This window comes from Eutrema salsugineum, unplaced genomic scaffold (genome assembly GCF_000478725.1).
Source record: "Eutrema salsugineum unplaced genomic scaffold, Eutsalg1_0 scaffold_1, whole genome shotgun sequence".
NCBI lineage: Eukaryota > Viridiplantae > Streptophyta > Magnoliopsida > Brassicales > Brassicaceae > Eutrema > Eutrema salsugineum.
This window is the reverse complement of record NW_006256909.1, coordinates 20260958-20281035: the sequence shown is the minus strand read 5'-3', so window position 1 is coordinate 20281035 and position 20078 is coordinate 20260958.

The window sequence follows — 20078 nt, the reverse complement described above, 5'->3', positions numbered from 1 at the left end:
CTACTGAAAAGGAAATGCTTGCCATAGTATTTGCCTTTGATAAATTCAGGAGCTATTTGGTTGGCTCAAAGGTGGTGGTCTACACAGATCATGCAGCTCTTATGTTCTTAATGCCCAAGAAAGATGCCAAGCCAAAGCTTTTGAGATGGGTACTTCTCCTACCAGAGTTTGACATGGAAGTCCTAGATAAGAAGATCATAGAAAATGGTGCAGCTGATCACCTTTCAAGATTAAGGGTGGATTCAGAAATCCCCTTGAATGATTCATTGCCTGAAGAGAAACTCATGGTGATCAAGTCTTATTTGGAGATTGAGAAAGCTAACACCATCAGAGAAAGAGGCTTACCATGGTTTGCAGACATTGTCAACTATCTTTCTTGTGGTGTGGAGCCACCAGAGTTGAATGCTTACCAAAGAAAGAATTTTTTCAATGATGTGAAAAAGTACCATTGGGATGAGCCATACTTGTATATGCTTAACAAAGACCATTTGTATAGAAGATATTTGGCTGAGGAAGAAGTGCAACCGGTTCTACAAGAGTGCCACGGCTCACCATAAGGAGGGCATCTAGGAGCTTTCAAGACTGTTGCTAAGGTACTCCAATCAAGGTTTTGGTGGCCTTCCATGTTCAAGGATGCACAAAGTGTGGTTTCAAGCTGTGACTCTTGCCAAAGATAGGGCAACATCTCAAAAAAGAGTGAAATGCCTCAGAACCCCATCTTAGAAGTTGAAATATTTGACTGTTGGGGCATTGAATTTATGGGGCCATTCATCTCTTCTCATGGGAATCAGTATATCTTAGTGGCTGTGGACTATGAGTCCAAATGGGTGGAGGGCAATGCTTGTCCTACAAATGACTCTAAGGTTGTGTGCAAGCTGTTTAAGACCATCATCTTCCCAAGATTTGGCATACCAAGGGTAGTCATAACTGATGGTGGTAGTCATTTCATAAACAAAACCTTGGAGGGGCTGCTTAGAATGCATGGAGTCAAGCATAAATTAAAGTTGCTAGCCCTTACCACCCATAAACAAGTGGCCAAGTGTGATGAGGTCATCGAACCAACACTATACCAAACACTAGTTCCCGAGCTCAAAGAAGCACCAATGACCCGTTCCAAAGCAAGGAAGCTTAGAGAAGGGTTCAATTTGGCTGTAGAATCATTACTAAGCACCATGGAACTTAGAGGTGCATTCAAAACCGGTTCTCAAGAGCACTACACGCAAGACAGCTCCAAAGGACCCGATTTAGACATAATGGAAGGTTTCGCGCGTTTGAGCCTCAAATAGAGCCAGCCTCAACAAGAACAAGGTATAAATTACTTGGTAGGAAATGGAGCACGGAACACCAAGAATCTCGAAGAGACCGCCTCGGAGCTTCAAGATACAACCGTTTCAAGACATGAAGCAGATAGCGAGCAAATAAGACAAGAAGAAGGACATGAAACAGGACACAAGAAGATACTTGAAGAACTCACAGGACACGACATTAGCAGGACTCTAGACGAAGGGAACATTAAGACTAACGAGCAACATTGGCCAGAACGCGACTCAATCAACTACACAACAAGCAAGTCCACAACCGGCCTTAATCAGGTATATATTTTCAATTTATACGATCTGTGCAGGTAACATGGAAGTATCCTATAGGTGTCTAAAACACTAGAGAGCATCAGAGTTCCACGGAACAAGTCCATAAAAGGTTGCACGTAGTTAGTATCTTTTCTTTTTATTTTTAAGTGAACTTTCCAATTTTTGTATCCAAATGAGACGCTTTGCCATTTTTGTTTTATTTCTTTTACATGTCTTGTTGTTTTGAGTCTTTAGTGTCGTTTCTATTACTAAGTGTCTAACCCTAGAAGGTTCAAAGCTGACAGACTATTTATAAAGTCCCACACGGAGCTGTTGTACTCAACCTTTTATCCTATCAATAAAATAACGCTGTTCTTCTTAGCTTTGCTTAAGAGTTCATCTTTGCTTGATCTTGTGTGTGTGATTTACCGAGAGCCAAGTTTGCAGTATCAGAGACCCTCACATCATCTCTGTGGTGCCTTCAATCCACTTCACAACCATTCACCGATCCCTCAAGAGAGAGCGTCAAAGCCAGCTTGACAAATACCATCTCGATTCAAGCCTTACGGAAATCAGTCTTGTCTTACCATTCACACTCTGATAACTAAGACTTTTGGGTCTTTAAAGAGGTATCAATCCCCTGTAGTTGTAGTAAAAGGGGTATCGAATCCAAGCTTGTGGTAGACACTAGTTTAAGATGCTCATAACTTAAGTCAAGCGCAATCAAGAAAGAGTTTTGATATCTAGACTACTTAAATTGCAAGCAAAAACACAAATGAAACAAGATAAGAGATTTAAACTAAGCAAAGATGCAAATAAAAAGACAAATAAACAAGACAGATATGCGGTTGATGTATGAATGATGAGATAGAGGTTTAAGACAGGATAAAAGACTCGGGTGCTTTCCACACTAGGCTAGCGAGCTAATGAATCAAATGATCAAGAAACTTCATTTAACATGAACTCAATGACAAGTTAATCCTCTCATGAAGGTATTAAGCTTCTAAACTGATCCTCTTTCATACAAAAATCCCTTTTGAGAAGCATGAATCAGCAAGCATTAAGAATCAGCTCAATAAGTCATTTAAGAGAAACAAACTATCATTATCATGATGAAAGACTCTTAAACCTCTAACTGACTTGTTCAGACATTTCTACAAACACTTTTGGTGCGAGAAGATGTGTTAGATCTGGACCACATGTGATGTGCATGGATCCAGCTTAGAGATCTGTTCGGGTAGAGAATGAAATATGCAGATCTAGAACCTAAACTCACTAATCTAGTGTTTAAACACCCTAATCTACCTATCTAAAACCTCATAAATGGACTACTCACTAATCACTGAACCGGTCTTCTTGGGTCGTTGGGTGAGCACCTCGGTGTGTGAGAGAGTGAAGCTGAGGTCTTGATGTTGAGGGGTGCACGTGAGCAAAGATCAAGATCAAGATCTCATGAAGAACTCATCAAGAACATGCATGAACCCTAGTCTTCGATTCATCTTCACATGCACTCTTTGAACCAACATGTTCTTGAATCTGGGTTCATGACAAGGGACCTCGGCATAGCCATGCCGAGGGGTTTGGTAGTCAAGGGATCAAGGCAGATGAGGTCCGACATGCAATGTCGAGGTCTTGAGGCCAAGGTTTAGCTCCAACACTTAGTCATTTTCAGCTTCATTTCTTCAGCATGCATGCCTCAGTCATGATACACCGAGGGGTTAGCACGAGGTCTGCACCCAACGCTTAAGGGAACGGGCCTTGGCTTAGGCAATGTCGAGGGAACGACACTGAGGCCTGTATAAACACTTAGCACGTATCGCAACTCTTGAAGCTTTTATCAACCCGCTTGTCTCCCGGTTGCAATATCTTTCAGCACATGACTCCAAATGACTTGAAACCAACTCCACTATCAAGATCATTCATTCAGCTCAAACTTTGGTGAAAAAACCATTGGAGCTTGGGAAGTGGAAGGCTTCCTGGATTGCTCATCTTTGCACCACATCAAAATGGTAAGAAAACAGCTCCTGGACCCGTGTTCACTACGGAGACGATATCTTTCAGGCCACAGCTATAAATTGGAAGATATCAGGTGTTATGGAAATATTACTTAAAGATCTCAAATACTGATGTAGGTTCTTTAAACTGAATCAAACTGGAAAGGCATCGTCCCACGTGATCTTTGAAACTCATTGGATCGGCTTTTGGATGAATGCTTGACAGGTGTGTCTCCCGGTGGCGATATCTCTCTGCTCACTGCTCCGAATTCAGTAACTCCAACTGTTCTGGAATCTTGACTTGATTATCTCCAACTTTGAGGAAGACGCCGTTAACTGATTCGGAGCAGAAGCTTCCCCGGATTTGCAATCTTTGATGCGCGCAGGTGTAAATAGGTTTAACCCGAGAAATGCTTCTGGTGGTAAGGAAAATATCCGAGAACCACATACCGCGGTAAGCTTTTTAGCCGATAAAAATCTCCTGTCTCGGCATAAAACTTCACCCGAAAGTGATACTGATTTTTGGCCGAGAGAAAGCACCCAATAACATTTTTAGCCAATAAACTGATCCAGCCGGTAAATGCTTCTGCCGAGAAATTCTTTAAAGCCGTTTTCACCATTTTTAACCCTTTTCTTCAACGCTTCAACTCCTGATGACACCTCTTGAACTCCAAATAACCTCCAAAACACCTGATAAAGACTCCAAACCATGCAAAGACACATTGGGACCTAATTGACACCCTAAGGTCTAAATTGATGCCTAAAGACCTAAAATGAATGAGAAAACACATGGTTTGGACTCTAAAATGCGGCCTAAATGATGTAAATTATAGACATATCTACTCGCCCACACTTTTCCTTTGCTTTTCCTCAAGAAAAAAGATCAAATGAGAGAAAGAGGTTGGATGCAATGGGATTTCATATTCCTTATGGTAGAGAGAGACAATCACAAAGAGACTCAGATTCCAAGTGCAATGCAAGACGTTACTTTGATTCTCAAAATTCAACAAACAATCTCCACAAGTTCTTCTTATCACTCAGCTCTTTGACATTCATTAAGCGTTTACCAAGTGACTCTAGTGATGCAAGTTCAAGCGAGTAATGTTTGGCTAAGGATGAGGCTATGAGATGAAAATGATCTCATTCAAATGCAAGTGCACAAGCAAGGTTCAAGCAATCAAGGATCTCTCTTATGAACGATCAAAGCTTCGGCAGAATGCTAAAGGTAAAGAGCAATGACGCATACAAGAGCAAGACTCAGCTCACTTCCCTTACCCCAAAGACACTCTAGCTCACACTCTCAAAATGATCCTCACAACTCTCTTCTCACTCACTTTCATCTCTCAAAAATGGTTTTCTTTCTTTTAGACTCTCGGCTTGGAATCTTCTTTTCACACACAGCTCTTTTTTCACAACTTTGGATATCCAACCTCTCACTTTCTCTTTTTAAACACATGAGCCGTTTTGGCTTCTATTTTTTTCTTTTTTTTCCACTTAGAGGTTAGATACCATCTTTTAGACACTTAGGGCTCTCTTTTCTTTTTAAAACACAGGATCCAAGACCGATCTCATTTCTTTTCAAAACTCTCACTTCTCATCACTCTCAGTTTTACACACTCTCTCTTTTCTCTCTCAAAGATTTTTTCTCTCAAAAACTCTCACTCAAATACACCTCTCCCCCACACTTATTCACAGCCTAGACCTAATAGTTCCTTGGTGTTGGAACTTGACACCCATGAGACTTGCCCTTGTCGCTCTAAACCTAACACTTTCTGTTAAGCTTTGATCCAAGGTGGCCTCACAATTCACACACGAAATGCTTTAGGCTCGAAAGAAGGATTGGTTCAGGGTGAGCAAAACTGATCCAAATGTATATTCAGCTACTTGAGCTAAGAAAAAGAGTGTCAAAAACGGGTTTTTGCTCAAATATGTATATGTGTATCCACAATGCTCACTCAAACAATGCATCAAAAGATATTTACAAGTCCGGTTCAATGGTTCTCACTTATTAGAGCTGAGTTCAAATTCAAGTCTCGCATGCAACAAAGAACCAACAAGCATGGAAATCTAAGTTCGCAAAGCGATGATCTCTCAAGGAAAAACCTATCATTACTCCAAAATGCATTGATGCAATTCTATATGATGCAGCTAGACTCGATCCTAAAAATGTGAAATGCGACTCGAATAAAGATTTTTTTGTGAAAATTTTTCTGATTTTTCATATGCATCTAAACTATATGAGACTCAAAATGCAAAAGATAAAATAAGAACATAGAAAATATGATCAGTGGACACGAAGCTCCTCCCCCACACTTAAATAACACATGTGTTATAAAAGCGTGTGAGAGAAGCAAAAGCGAAACAAGGAATAATGCGATATGATATAAACAAGATGCATATGTACAAAGGTTTGGAGTAGTTACCTCAATTACTGAGGTCGGAACCCACATAATTCGATGGATTGGAGGTGGAGCAAGATGGTGTTGGCTCCCTTGGTGGACTGCTTTCAGTTGAGTGTGGTTGAAACACCGTGTCCGGGTTGATCCAATCTTCTTTGCCTGGTGAGAACTCAGGATCACGTGCAGTGGAGCTCTCACAAAACTTCTTCCCTTCTAACTGGTGCAGATGAGGTGGCCGAGTCTTTATCATGTGAGGCAGGTACCGTGAGTGATATGATCGTGACCAGCTCAGAGGAGGAGGAACCAGAGGTAGCTGGCAGGATCACTCGTTCCAGAGCTAGAGAGATGGCTAAGGAGGCTCACGCACTCATAGCTGCAGAGGACATCGATCAACTGGAGGCTGGAGCTCACATCTTCAACATCTCTATATTGAAGAATGAAGAACCCAGTAATAATGACTAGGTAACTTAGGTGATGATTCTGTACTCTTTTCCTTGGTAAGGATTTTGGAAGGCAAGGAGGTTCTTCTCCAAGGTTTTTAACGAGGCAGAAATCATTGCTACGTCGAGTTACTTAGAAGTTGTTACTAATTGGTAATAATGTGCAAAGTCACAATGACTTGTGCACTAGTGTTTTAGGCGCACCACTTAGGTTTAAAAGGGACGCCTCGCTGTTTTATTTTTAAATTAAACTTCGTGTTGTTTTTATTTCAAACGCCATGTAGTTTTGTATTATGGCTGCGATTTTCTCTCTTACTCTATAAAATAGAGAAAATCGCCTAAGTATTATTCAGTGAAGAATTTTGATCAAACTTTTAACGTGTTCTTCTCTCTTTTTTTGATTTCTGAGAATTAAAAACTCTGAAATTCGAATCTCTTAAAAACTAATCTGTTTACAAGAGATTCTTCTATCTCATCATCACCACACCAACAATCGATCATCTTCTCATCCTCCACCATATCCATCATCGCGATCATAAGCCATCATCACTTCATCAATCCGATCACCATATCACCATCTTCGACTCGATCCTCAAGCCATCATCACCATCGAATCGGCCATCACCATCCCATCACTTCATCGTTGTGATCTGTCCATAAAATTGCAGCATCTACAGCCTTTTCCTCAGAGTAGATCACCTTGGATCGTATCACGTGGTATCAGAGCCAACTCTGAACCAAAGGCTTAGAAATCTCTAACCCTAAATCGCCAGATTTGACTTGATTTATTGTTCGATCTTTGTTGCTTAGATTATTAGGGTTTATCGAATTCTGGTGATTGTTTGCATCGAGTTTCTTCTGTTTCATTGAGTCATCATAACGTTATTGGTTTACTTCGTTGCATCACTCCTACGTTTTCAATAGGTTGCATGGATCTGGTCTCTTTTCGTTATTACTGATCATCGATTTGTTTTGCTGTATTATTGTTGTGTTGTGTAGGTTTCGTTTAGGTCTGTATCGTGTGGTGTCGAGTTTATTGCTTCGTATCGAGTTTGGTAGATCGTGTCTAGGGTTTCGATTGTTTTTGATTTAGTTAGGTTTGATAACTCGTGTTTTCGATTTAGTAGACTTGATAATTCGTTGTTCATCGTTTTTTTCGTGTAGCTTGTTAGGAAATATTTTTTTTTGTGATTTCGTTAAGTTTTGAAAAAAAAAAAAAAAAATTCGTTAAAATTCTTTAATTTCGTTAAGTTTGTTTTTAGATTTCGTGGGGTTCGTTTCATTTTTTTTTATGTTGAGTTTAGTTCGATCATGCTGCTGTTTTTGTGATTCCTTCTAGAACAAGTTACTGCGAGTTTTTTTTTAATTTTTTCAGGTACCATGGAGCTTTCGGCTGAGGCGATGGAAGCTCTGAACCAAGCAATGTCTCAATAACTTAAAGAAGCGAATCAAGCCATAGCAACTCAGCTCACCCAACTAATCGAACAACTCAATGACAAGTTCGAGACAAAGATGAATGATCTGCTCAAAGATCTCAGTGCAAGTGGAGAAGAGTCGTCTCAAACTCCAACTCCGTCGGAAGCAATGCGCTTAGCTAAGGGTAAAGGACACATAGGATCTTCCCGGAAACTCCCACGCCACCCAACACCTTCCGAAGCCAGGACTAAAGCTAAGTCCAGCCGAAGCCAAATTGGGGGCAGAGAAACTACGCTTAATCCGAGGAGGAATCTTACTGGTGCAGATCGAGATGGCCCAAGGGTAGATCGTCAGCACTGCAGAGAGGAATATATTGCTGGGCATCGAGTTACCCTGGAATCAGACCCATAATACTATGAGGAGGACGAAGCTTCTGATCATAGCCGAGAAACTGTGAGACGAGATCGAGGCCGAGGACATGGTCGAGATTATGATCCTCTACGTCAGCAGCTGCGTCATATCAAAATCCAGTATCCTCCTTTCCATGGAACCAATGATCCTGAAGCTTATCTAGATTGGGAAAGGAAGATGGAGTCTAATTTTCTGGTCCAAGGAACCTACAAGCTCAACTAGGTGAAAATTGCAGTTTCAGAATTTCATGGGTATGCGCTTCTATGGTGGGAGCAGTTGGGAGTCACCAGAAATCGCCTGAGGGAACTTCCAATTACTACTTGGGATCAGCTTGTTATACAGATGAGGAAGCGGTTCGTTCCGGCCCATCATCAGCGCGAAATACTCAACAAGCTTAGGCGCCTAGTCCAAGGTACAAAGTGTGTTCGAGATTATTATCAGGAATTGGAAACTTTGCTCCTTCGTGCAGATTTACGAAGAAGCGAAGAGATGGTAATGTCGAGATTTCTTGGAGGACTTAACCGAGAAATTCAAGACAAGGGGGAACTTCAGGATTTCGCAGATATACAAGAGATGGTGCATAAGGCTGAATTGGTGGAATCTCAACTCAAGAGGCGAAATTTCAAAAGTCCACATTCACGCCTAGTGTGCCTAAGCCTAAGGAGATCAGCAAACCAGCTTACTCCAGAGACATCAAACCACCCTCTACTGGAATTAAAGAAGAAGCTAAAGCTGAGTTCAAACCAAGAAGTGGTACTTCTATCAGCAATGTGAGGTGTTTCAAATGTCAAGGAATGGGACATTACTCTCGAGATTGCCCAAACAAGAAGGTTTTCTTGTTACAAGAGGGAGGAGAGATAGTTCCTCAAGAAGAATCTGAGGCCGAATATGAGTTAGAGGAAGAGGAAGAAGCTGCTGCCGTGGGCGAGATGCTGGTTGCCAGAAGGACTTTGAGTGTTCTCAGTCAACCTGAAGAGACTTGTCAGCGAGAGAACCTGTTTCATACGAGATGCTTCATTAAAGAGAAAGTTTGTAGCCTGATCATAGATGGAGGAAGTTGTACTAATGCTGCAAGCGAAGAGATGGTTAGAAGCTCCAGCTAAAGACTATTCCTCATCCAAGACCGTATAAGCTTCAGTGGTTGAATAACAGTGGAGCCTTGACCGTATCTCAGCAAGTTATGGTTTCTCTATCTATTGGGAAGTATGAAGATGAGATTCTATGTGACGTCATTCCCATGGGTTCTAGTCATGTGTTGCTAGGCAGACCGTGGCAATCAGATCGTAGGGTGATACACGACGGTTATACCAACAAGCACTCATTCGAGTTCAAAGGACGCAAAATTACCCTCCTACCTCTCACACCTACCGAGATTTATCAAGATCAAATTCAGATGAAGCTCAAGGAGAAGGAGAAAGTCGCGAACAGCCTCTACATAAACCACAATGAATTTTCTAAACTCTTTGATCCTGAAATGACTACTTTTATGTTTGTGTACAAGGAATCCCTTGTTAGTACTAACCCTTCACAGGAGCTTCCTAGTGCTATGTTTGAGATTTTGCAGGAATACAAGGACGTTTTTCCAGTAGAAATTCCACCAGGGCTACCTCCAATTCGCGGGATAGAGCATCAGATTGACTTGGTACCAGGATCAGCCTTACCTAACAGGCCAACATACCGAACCAATCCTGTAGAGACTACGGAGCTGCAGAAGCAAGTGGAAGAGCTGATGAGCAAGGGACATATCCGAGAAAGCTTGAGTCCATGTGCGGTTCCAGTTCTGTTGGTGCCAAAGAAAGATGGTTCCTGGAGGATGTGTGTAGACTGCCGAGCTATTAACAACATCACTGTGAAGTATCGCATCCGATTCCAAGACTAGATGATATGCTGGATGAGCTCTGTGGATCGACAATCTTCTCGAAGATAGATTTGAAGAGTGGGTATCATCAGATCAGAATGAAGGAAGGGGATGAGTGGAAGACGGCGTTCAAGACAAAGCATGGACTCTACGAGTGGCTAGTTATGCCGTTTGGCCTCACCAATGCTCCCAGCACCTTCATGAGACTAATGAACCATGCCTTGAGACCATTTATTGGCGTGTTCGTAGTGGTTTATTTCGACGATATCCTCATCTACAGTAAAGGTTTGGAAGAACATCTAGATCACATCAGATCGGTTCTTGATGTTCTTCGCTCTCAATCTCTCTTTGCCAATTTATCTAAATGTTCATTCTGCACTAACGAAAATGTTTTCTTAGGCTTTGTAGTAAGTGCAGGAGGAGTTAAAGTAGATGAAGAGAAGATAAAAGCTATCAAGGAGTGGCCAACTCCCAAGAATATTGGAGAAGTCCAAAGTTTCCATGGCTTAGCAGGATTCTACAGGCGTTTTGTTCGTGATTTCAGCACCATAGCCGCACCCTTAATAAAAGTGATCAAGAAAGACGTGGGGTTCAAGTGGGGAGAGGCACAAGAACAGGCTTTTACAGCCCTTAAAGAGAAGCTTATCAATTCGCCCTTACTAGTACTTCCTGATTTTACTAAGAATTTTGAGATTGAATGTGATGCTTCTGGTGTAGGTATTGGAGCAGTTCTTATGCAGGACAAGAAGCCTGTCGCTTACTTCAGCGAAAAGTTAGGAGGATCAACGCTGAATTATCCCACGTATGACAAGGAGTTATACGCATTGGTTCGAGCTCTCCAGACGTGGCATCATTACCTATGGCCTAAGGAATTCGTCATTCATACCGATCACGAGTCTCTAAAGCACCTCAAGGGTCAGCAGAAACTTAACAAAAGACATGGGCGATGGATGGAGTTCATTGAGACATTCCCCTACATTGTGAAGTACAAAAAAGGTAAAGATAATGTGGTCGCAGACGCATTATCCCGGAGGTACACTCTTATTTCGACTTTAACATCAAAGTTGATTGGATTTAAGCACATTATAGATCTCTATGAATCTGATACTGACTTTTCTGAGAGCTATGCCAAGTGTCATAAGTTTGCCTGTGAGAAATTTTATAGACAGGATGGATACTTGTTCTTCAGTAACCGATTGTGCATACCACGAGGATCCATTCGAGAGTTACTGGTACGAGAAGCTCATGGAGGTGGATTAGCTGGACATTTCGGTGTCACAAAGACACTTCTTGGGCTACAAGAGCACTTCTACTGGCCGAACATGAAGAAAGACGTTGAGAAAATCTGTTCTAGATGTGTTTTATGTAAGATGGCTAAGAGTAAAGTTCAACCTCACGGTTCCTTTGCCTATTCCTTCTCAACCTTGGACTAATATCTCTATGGATTTTGTAGTTGGCTTACCTCGAACCAGAAATGGTAGAAATTCTATTTTTGTAGTTGTTGACAGGTTTAGTAAGATGGCCCACTTCATCGCTAGCCACAAGACAGATGATGCTGTGAACGTAGCTAACTTGTTTTTCAGGGAAGTAGTAAGATTGCATGGAATGCCACAGGTCATCGTTTCAGATCGAGACACGAAGTTCTTAGGACATTTTTGGCGAACGCTTTGGGCTAAGCTGGGAACAAAGCTCTCATTCTCGACTACGTGTCATCCTCAGACCGATGGACAGACCGAGGTGGTGAATAGAACGTTGTCCACACTTCTAAGGACTTTGGTGAAGAATAACCTCAAGACATGGGAAGAGTGTCTGCCTCATGTTGAGTTTGCCTATAATCACGCTAAGCATTCCGCTACTCTCTTTTCTCCTTTTGAAATTGTATATGGGTTTAATCCACAATCACCTCTAGACTTGATCCCTTTGCCTTTAAGTGGAAAATGCAGTTTGAATGGCAAGGAGAAAGCTGAACAGGTCCGAAGAATACATGCTAAGGCTAAGGAGAACATCGAGAAGAAGACAAAGCAGTATGAGAAGCATGCCAACAAAGGACGAAAGGAGCTGATTTTCGAAGAAGGAGATCTGGTGTGGATCCATCTGAGGAAGGAGCGATTTCCAGCTGAGCGAAAGAACAAACTAATGCCCAGAGTTGATGGACCATTCGCAGTCATCAAAAGAATCAACAACAATGCCTATCAGATTGATCTTCAAGGTAAGTATGATGTTTCTGATGCTTTCAATGTTTCTGACTTGCTTCCTTATGTTGCAGATTTCAGATTTGAGGACAAATCCTTTTCAAGAGGGAGAGGATGATATGATCGTGACCAGCTCAGAGGAGGAGGAACCAGAGGTAGCTGGCAGGATCACTCGTTCCAGAGCTAGAGAGATGGCTAAGGAGGCTCACGCACTCATAGCTGCAGAGGACATCGATCAACTGGAGGCTGGAGCTCAGATCTTCAACATCTCTATATTGAAGAATGAAGAACCCAGTAACAATGACTAGGTAACTTAGGTGATGATTCTGTACTCTTTTCCTTGGTAAGGATTTTGGAAGGCAAGGAGGTTCTTCTCCAAGGTTTTTAACGAGGCAGAAATCATTGCTACGTCGAGTTACTTAGAAGTTGTTACTAATGGGTAATAATGTGCAAAGTCACAATGACTTGTGCACTAGTGTTTTAGGCGCACCACTTAGGTTTAGAAGGGACGCCTCGCTGTTTTATTTTTAAATTAAACTTCGTGTTGTTTTTATTTCAAACGCCATGTAGTTTTGTATTAGGGCTGTGAATTTCTCTCTTACTCTATAAAATAGAGAAAATCGCCTAAGTATTATGCAGTGAAGAATTTTGATCAAACTTTTAACGTGTTCTTCTCTCTTTTTTTGATTTCTGAGAATTAAAAACTCTGAAATTCGAATCTCTTAAAAACTAATCTGTTTACAAGAAATTCTTCTATCTCATCATCACCACACCAACAATCGATCATCTTCTCATCCTCCACCATATCCATCATCGCGATCATAAGCCATCATCACTTCATCAATCCGATCACCATATCACCATCTTCGACTCGATCCTCAAGCAATCATCACCATCGAATCGGCCATCACCATCCCATCACTTCATCGTTGTGATCTGTCCATAAAATCGCAGCATCTACAGCCTTTTCCTCAGAGTAGATCACCTTGGATCGTATCAGTGAGCTTCTTCACCTTCTTCTTAAGCTGCCTCACACACGCAACAAGCTTATGAATTGTCTTGTCCTGCCATTTGCACAATTTTTGAAGACCATTGACCCTTGAGTACAGCTTTCTTGTGTGATACTCAGGCTCACCCAAACATAATGGTCAAAGTGATAATGGCCTGCTCCCATTCTTCTGCCAAAGACTCGTGGCTCCTCGTTCTCACAACCATCAGCTCTGCCTTGATTCTGAGGCTTGCTTGACTCGGCCTTCTCTTCTTTCATACCCTTGCATAGTGGAGGATCTGTTGATGGGTTTTACAACTGATCTTTGAGCAGATAGAATGAGACATTACGTCTCTCCTGTAGCGTTGTGATGCCTCGGTTGGGCAGAGGACCTGCGTGTCATCTCTATGCAACAGCTTCAAGGTATAAGCCTGAAACACCCCATCCCGGACTCTAAGTCTGTGGAGGTTGTTCCCGGTCGGACCACTATATGGCTCCGACCCCATCAGTCAATTTTTAGGGTCAAGTCCTTTGTTTAATTCATATTTGATATGTGTATTCTGAGATTCACTAAGTTAGAGTCAACATGCATTATAAGACAGAAACGGATATTTTATTGATAACTAAAAGGATTCCTTACAACTTATGAGTCTGCATATAAGCTATTATAGGAGTACATGATCCTATCTATCCGTTCCAATACACCACCCATATTTCCCGGCTTAATGGTCCTCGCGCCTAAGCCAAATCCTTCTCGAAATCACCATCTTTACCTGTAAACCAACATTATAAGTACACACTATTTTTGGCTAAGTATTATGCATGCACGTGTATGCGTTTTATGTTTATTATCCCCGACCCCGTTTATAACCCACGTCAACTATTCCTAATTCGGTTCATAGGTTGGCCTTGGGCTAGCCGAGTCTTGGTGAGATCCGTTTCGTCTTCCAAGCCACTCGGCCGCCGCGCCTACCAGAACCGGTCGATAACCATACGACCCATCGCGCATCATCGCCGGCCCAATCTCAATTCCATGGCTGGCGATGCTTAATATAATTCCAACCAAGACTCGCGATCGGACCGGCCTAGCCCATACTTGAGCCGATCGTTAAGCGCGCTTGGTGGATCCTTATCGCCTAAGCCGCGACTGCCCAACCGATCAGCCTAGCCCATACTTGGGTCAATCGTTCGGTTCGTCCGGCGGTGCGATAATTTAACCATACGCATCTACTAATAGAACGCACTTTAGTATTCCCACGGTCGATTTCTCTTGCCGTGTTTCCCTTCCTTTTTCCTTCTTCCGCGACCCGCACCAGCTGCTCCGGTCGGTTCTCTTACCGCCGGTCAGGTTATTTCTCTCTCCCGGATTGCCTTAGTCTCATGGTTTGGTAGGAATTTGGGCAGAGTTTCTCTCCCTGTTTGTGCGTGCCTAAAAATGGGGACAAGGGGGTCTATTTATAGAGTTCCCCTTGTTGTAACCGCCTTGGGCGAACTGGTGCATGTTGTTGGCCGAACGGGTGTGTTGATTGAGTCCCACAGAGCAGCATTCTCTTCTTTGGGGTACACAAACTTCTCCATAGAGCTCTCATTCTTCACAAAGCCGAAGATCTCATCAATCTCCTTGAAGCTCACTTTATAACTAACCCCATCCATTTCAAACTCAATGTGAGCGAAGCCTCTCCCATGTAATCTCTTGGGGTATCTCTTGGGGTAAATGAACCCGTCTAAAGAGGCCAAAAACTGCTGAGTCATCCCTTCATAAGCAACATCTCTCATCTGAAAGAATGATACTAAGCCCATATTTTGGAAAATAAGCTTAACATCATCGAGAATCTCCAGCTTTCTCAACAGCTCAATATCAGGGAATCGACCTTGAGCCACTCGTGCTTTGTTAAACAGGTCCAAGTATTCCCAAGTAGTTGGAACTCAGCGTTCGGCTCCTTCTTTGCCTCTTCAGCAAACTCGGGAACAGGTTCAGATGCAGCTCCTCTTTCAACCGTGGTCTCAGCTCTCTCCTAATCAGGTGCCAAAGCTATCTGATTTCCCTTCTTTTTTGGCTCAGGCACCGTTACAAGCGCAAGTTCGTCGTTCCCTGCTCGCTTAGCAGCTGGCTCGCCATCGGCTCCTTTGGTGCTATGGAGGATTTCTTGCTGTTCCCACCAGGTCTTGCTGAGGCCACAGCCTTGCCTTTGTTGATCATCTTCTGGACTTCTTTCTTTTGAGCTAGAGCAGCTGTTCTCTCAGTCATCTCAAGAGAATCCTCAAAGAAAGAGTAAGCACAAAGTATATCGCTAAACTCAAGTTCAAGAGAAGAATCAAGAACAGAGTTCTCTCAAAAGCCAATGGTTCTCTGGTTTCTCAGACTCCAAGTGATCAAGAAACGAGTCAACAGGATTGCTAAACACAGAGAAAAGCAAGCAACTCAGCTGAGAAACCATTTCACCATTAAAGCTGATTTAAAGTACAATTTCTCATGAATTTTAAAAATTCAAGAACAGGCAAATTCCAATGCAAGAACCGGTTTTTCATGTGTTGTCTATCCTGATGGAATTTCTAAAATTATTCTTAAAGTTTTTAGCAACCTAAAAGAATCGATTCCACATTTTACAAACAATATAGCTCGCAAACGATAATGAAAAAAGGTGAGTCCTTTAAAATGCAAATACCTTTGGGAACACAGGATTCAAACTCAATGAGATGCGTATGCAGGATAGACAACACTCTAATGAGTTCAGAGCACTTGAAATCGCGTGAAATGAGTGAGAAATCAGAGAGATAATGCTCGTGAAATGCAGAGAAAAGGATGAAGAGCGCAAACTCTGCTTTTGGCACGGTATGGAGGCAGGTATGGGCTGTAGTCTCTTTTCCAGCTGGAGTTTGGACTGTTATGACACTGGTCCCCCCTTCCTCAAAGATTCCAGCCGTTGACCCTTCCTCAAAGATTCCAGCCGTTTAAACTCGTTTTGCCACGCAAAGCTTTCAAATGACCGCAGTGTGGATAAGGCGAGGGCCGTACATGCTTTTCTCATTTTTATGGGTTAGACACATGCGGCCTTGGTGTGTTCCACCCTGAGAGTACCAGACCGAGGGCTTAGAGCTCGTGCTAACACAGAAATTTAACATGACCCTCAAGCCATTTCCATTGACCGCTAAACCTTCTCTTTTAACTTAAGTGTCCGAAGTTTTCTTATCTTGCTCATGCTCGTTACCAGGCATCTGATCTATGAATGGCAATGGGAAATGATCATTTCTAGATGCAGAGTTAAGCTTTCTGTAATCAATACACATGCGATGACTGGTTATGGTTCTTGTAGCTATTAACTCATTGATAGACAAGAGTTTTTTTTTTAGGCTCTTGAGGGCTATCAATCCCCTTGTCAAAGTAGTATAAGGGGTGTCAATCCAAGGATGTGGAAGCTAGACACTAAGCTATGTGATCTATTTCTTAATTCAAGCAAACAAGTGGGGATTTGATTCAAACAGATGATTAACTACAAACTTAAACAAAATTAAAACTAAGAAAATGATCAAAAGCAAGAAACTAGCAATAGCATATGACAAATGAGATGATATGGAATGATGGAAGTATGAGATTCTAGACATGATAGCTGGTTAGAGTGCTTTGGTGCCATACTAAAATGCTAATGATAATAATGAAACATGATTCAAATGATTTAGAACTCTAATCAAGCCTTAATCTTTCCCAAGCATCAAGACACAAATCAAGTTATTTCACATACCCAATCATCATTGGAGATCAAACAACAAGACAGCATTTATAATCAGTTCTAAGACATCATTTATGCAAATAACAAAACATCATCATGTGGTTAATGCATAAACCTCTAATATATCTCTTTCAGGAATTTCATCAAACACTTTTGGTGCATGAAATTTCCAGATTCTAGATCACAAGTGATGTGCAAGGATCTAGCTTAGAGAACAGCTATTTAGAGAGATAAAAGCATGGATCTAGCCCTAAGCACTCATAATCTAAGACTTTAGCACCATAAACCTACACATCTAGAACCTTATTAGGTGAATTACTCACTTATCATACTAATCTCTCTTAAACCTTTACAAGTAAAGTATATTGGCATGATTAATGATAAGAGATGAAGATGGATAAGATAGATGATGATGGAAAGATGATTAAAACTCTTTGACTCTCTTGGATTAGACATAAAATGGGAGATATCTCTCTCAAAAGGTGTTCTTTCCCAAAAGAGGCAAAAAGCTTAAGGGAATAAGAGGTTGTCCATTGGAAAAAACCCTAAAAAGACTTATATAGTGCCTCTTGCAGACCGGGTCAGCCCAGGACAAACTGGGTACTGACCCGGCTTCAAATGGGTCATGTCTCAAGTGTGCGACATGGTCAGGTGCTTCCCAAGTCCCAGGCCCAAGTCGCACAGCCATAGAAACAGCCTTGTGCGCCATAAATTCCTCAGCCTCAGCTGCATGCCTATCTAGGTGTAAACCGCGAGTGTTTGTGCTGTTCAGGCTTTCTTCTCTTCAACTCGCACAACCAAGACGCATTCTGGAGAGAATATGTGTGCCAGTTGGTCATCTTTAGTCCCAAGTCGCAGGCCCAAGTCGGTGTAAACAGCGAGTCTTTCTGCAGTTCAGTTCTTTGCTCAGCCAGCATGCATTCCTAAGTCGTACAGCTTGTGGACTTAGCATTTTTCCTGCTCGGGGGTCTTTGGTCTCACTCAGGGTTTCCTTACCCACACATTTCCACACGCAGCTCATTTCCAGAATTTAAATCTTTAGGCACTGCGAGTTAACCAAGTCGCAAAACTATCTTGCAGACTTCAAGTCTTCTCAGACCACTTCGCATTTGGGAGAGAGTAACTTTCATGATATAGATCCAAATGGCTTGATTCCAACTTCAGTGAAAGGACCACTCAAATATCTAAAACTTTGGCGAAGAAACCTTCAGATCTTGGGAAGTGGAAGGTTCCCTGGACGGCTCATCTCTGCAGCACATTGAAATGATAAAAAAGAAGCTCTTGGACCAGTGTTCACTCCGGAGACGGTATCGTTCAGCACACAGCTTCAAACTGGATGATCTCAGACGTTCTGGAAAGAGTACTAAAATAATTTGAATCTTGATGAAGGCTCCGGCAACTGAATCAGACTGGAAAGGCAACGTCCCACGCATTCTTTATGACTCATCTTATCGGTCTTGAAACTGTCGCGAGACAGGTGTGTCTTCCGGTGAGCTCAACTCTCAGATCACAAATCCAAATCCAATTATTCTACCTGTTCTGGATCCGTGACCTGCTCATCTCCAATTTTCTGAAGACCCAGTAAACTGAATCGGACGTTAAAACTCCCCGGACAGGTAATTTTTCAGACCTACCGGATTACTCCGGAATGGACGCGAGATAGGTCTATCTTCCGGTGGCCGTATATTTCAGCTCGTTGTTCCAAATTCATCGATTCCAACTGTTCTGAAATCTAGACTCAATTTTCTTGATCTTTACTGAAGACTCCTGAGGCTTAATCGGCCGGAAAGACCTTCCGGTAAACCAATTTTGGAGATGTATCCGCACCCGAGATTTTTGGCCGAGAACCTTGAACAGCCGGTATGTGTTTTGGCCGAGAAATCTACCCGCGGTACATGAAAATCGCCGAGAAAAAGCTTCCCGCGGTACAGGCTATCGCCGAGAACCTCCAAAAGGCTGCTTTCACCATTTTTAAAGCTCCATTCACCATTTCTTCTCGTGGCTTCATCTTTTCAGGTCCAAACTGCTTCCATATCACTTGTCAACACTCCAAAACATGCAAGGCTCACTTGGACCTAATGCAAACCCATAAATCCTAAAACAACACCTAAAGACCTAAAATGAAAGAAATAAGATATGATTTAGAATGAAATGTACAACCTAAATGATGCAAATTATGAACATATCACTGATCCCTCTCATTCTTTACCACTGTGACACCACCTTTCTTGGGCACCGCATGGACAGGAGATACCCATCTTGAGTCAGAAATTGGGTATATTATCCCTGCCTCAAGAAGCTTGAGTATCTCCTTCTTAACCACCTCCTTAAGGTTCGGGTTAAGACATCTTTGATGCTCAATAGAAGACATAGATTGGTCTTCTAGGTGGATCCTGTGGGTGCAAATGTCAGGAGAGGTGCCTCTAATATCGGCCAAAGAATAACTTATTGCTCTCCTGAACGTTCTAAGCTCGCTAAGCAATGCATGTTCTTCATGAGCTAACAGGTTATCGTTTATGATTATGGGGTATGAAGATTTTGAGCATAAGAACGCATACCTGAGCCCTGTTGGTAGAGGCTTGAGCTCAACAGGGGGTGCTTTTGCCTCATCCCAATCAGCATCAAAGCTGCATTGCTCCGAAGCAGCTCCCTCAGCATAGGTTTACTCTCGCGGTTTACCACTGTCGTCGGCTTGTGATGCCGCGGCCATGATACCCCGAGATGTCTCCCCAAATGTGTTGGACCCTCTGATGACCAAAACCTCGAGACCACTCTGTTTAAGCTCAAAGAATCTCATCTCAGCTTCAAGTTCCCTCGGCTGATCCAAGAAACGCTTGTAGACCTCACTTTCTTCATTCAAGAACCCGTGCTCACTTTGTTCCTTTGGTCATCTGTGTTTAACTCTTCAAGGAGCTCATCAGCTAGCTCCTCCATGGTTTCTATGTAGAAGACCTGACCTCCAATGGTCGGTTTCTTCAACATTTCCTTCACATCAAACTTCATAGTTTCAGAACCGATGTGCAGCTCGATCATGCCTCCTCTTATGTCATTGATCGCTCCTGCTGTTGCCAAAAAGGGTCTCCC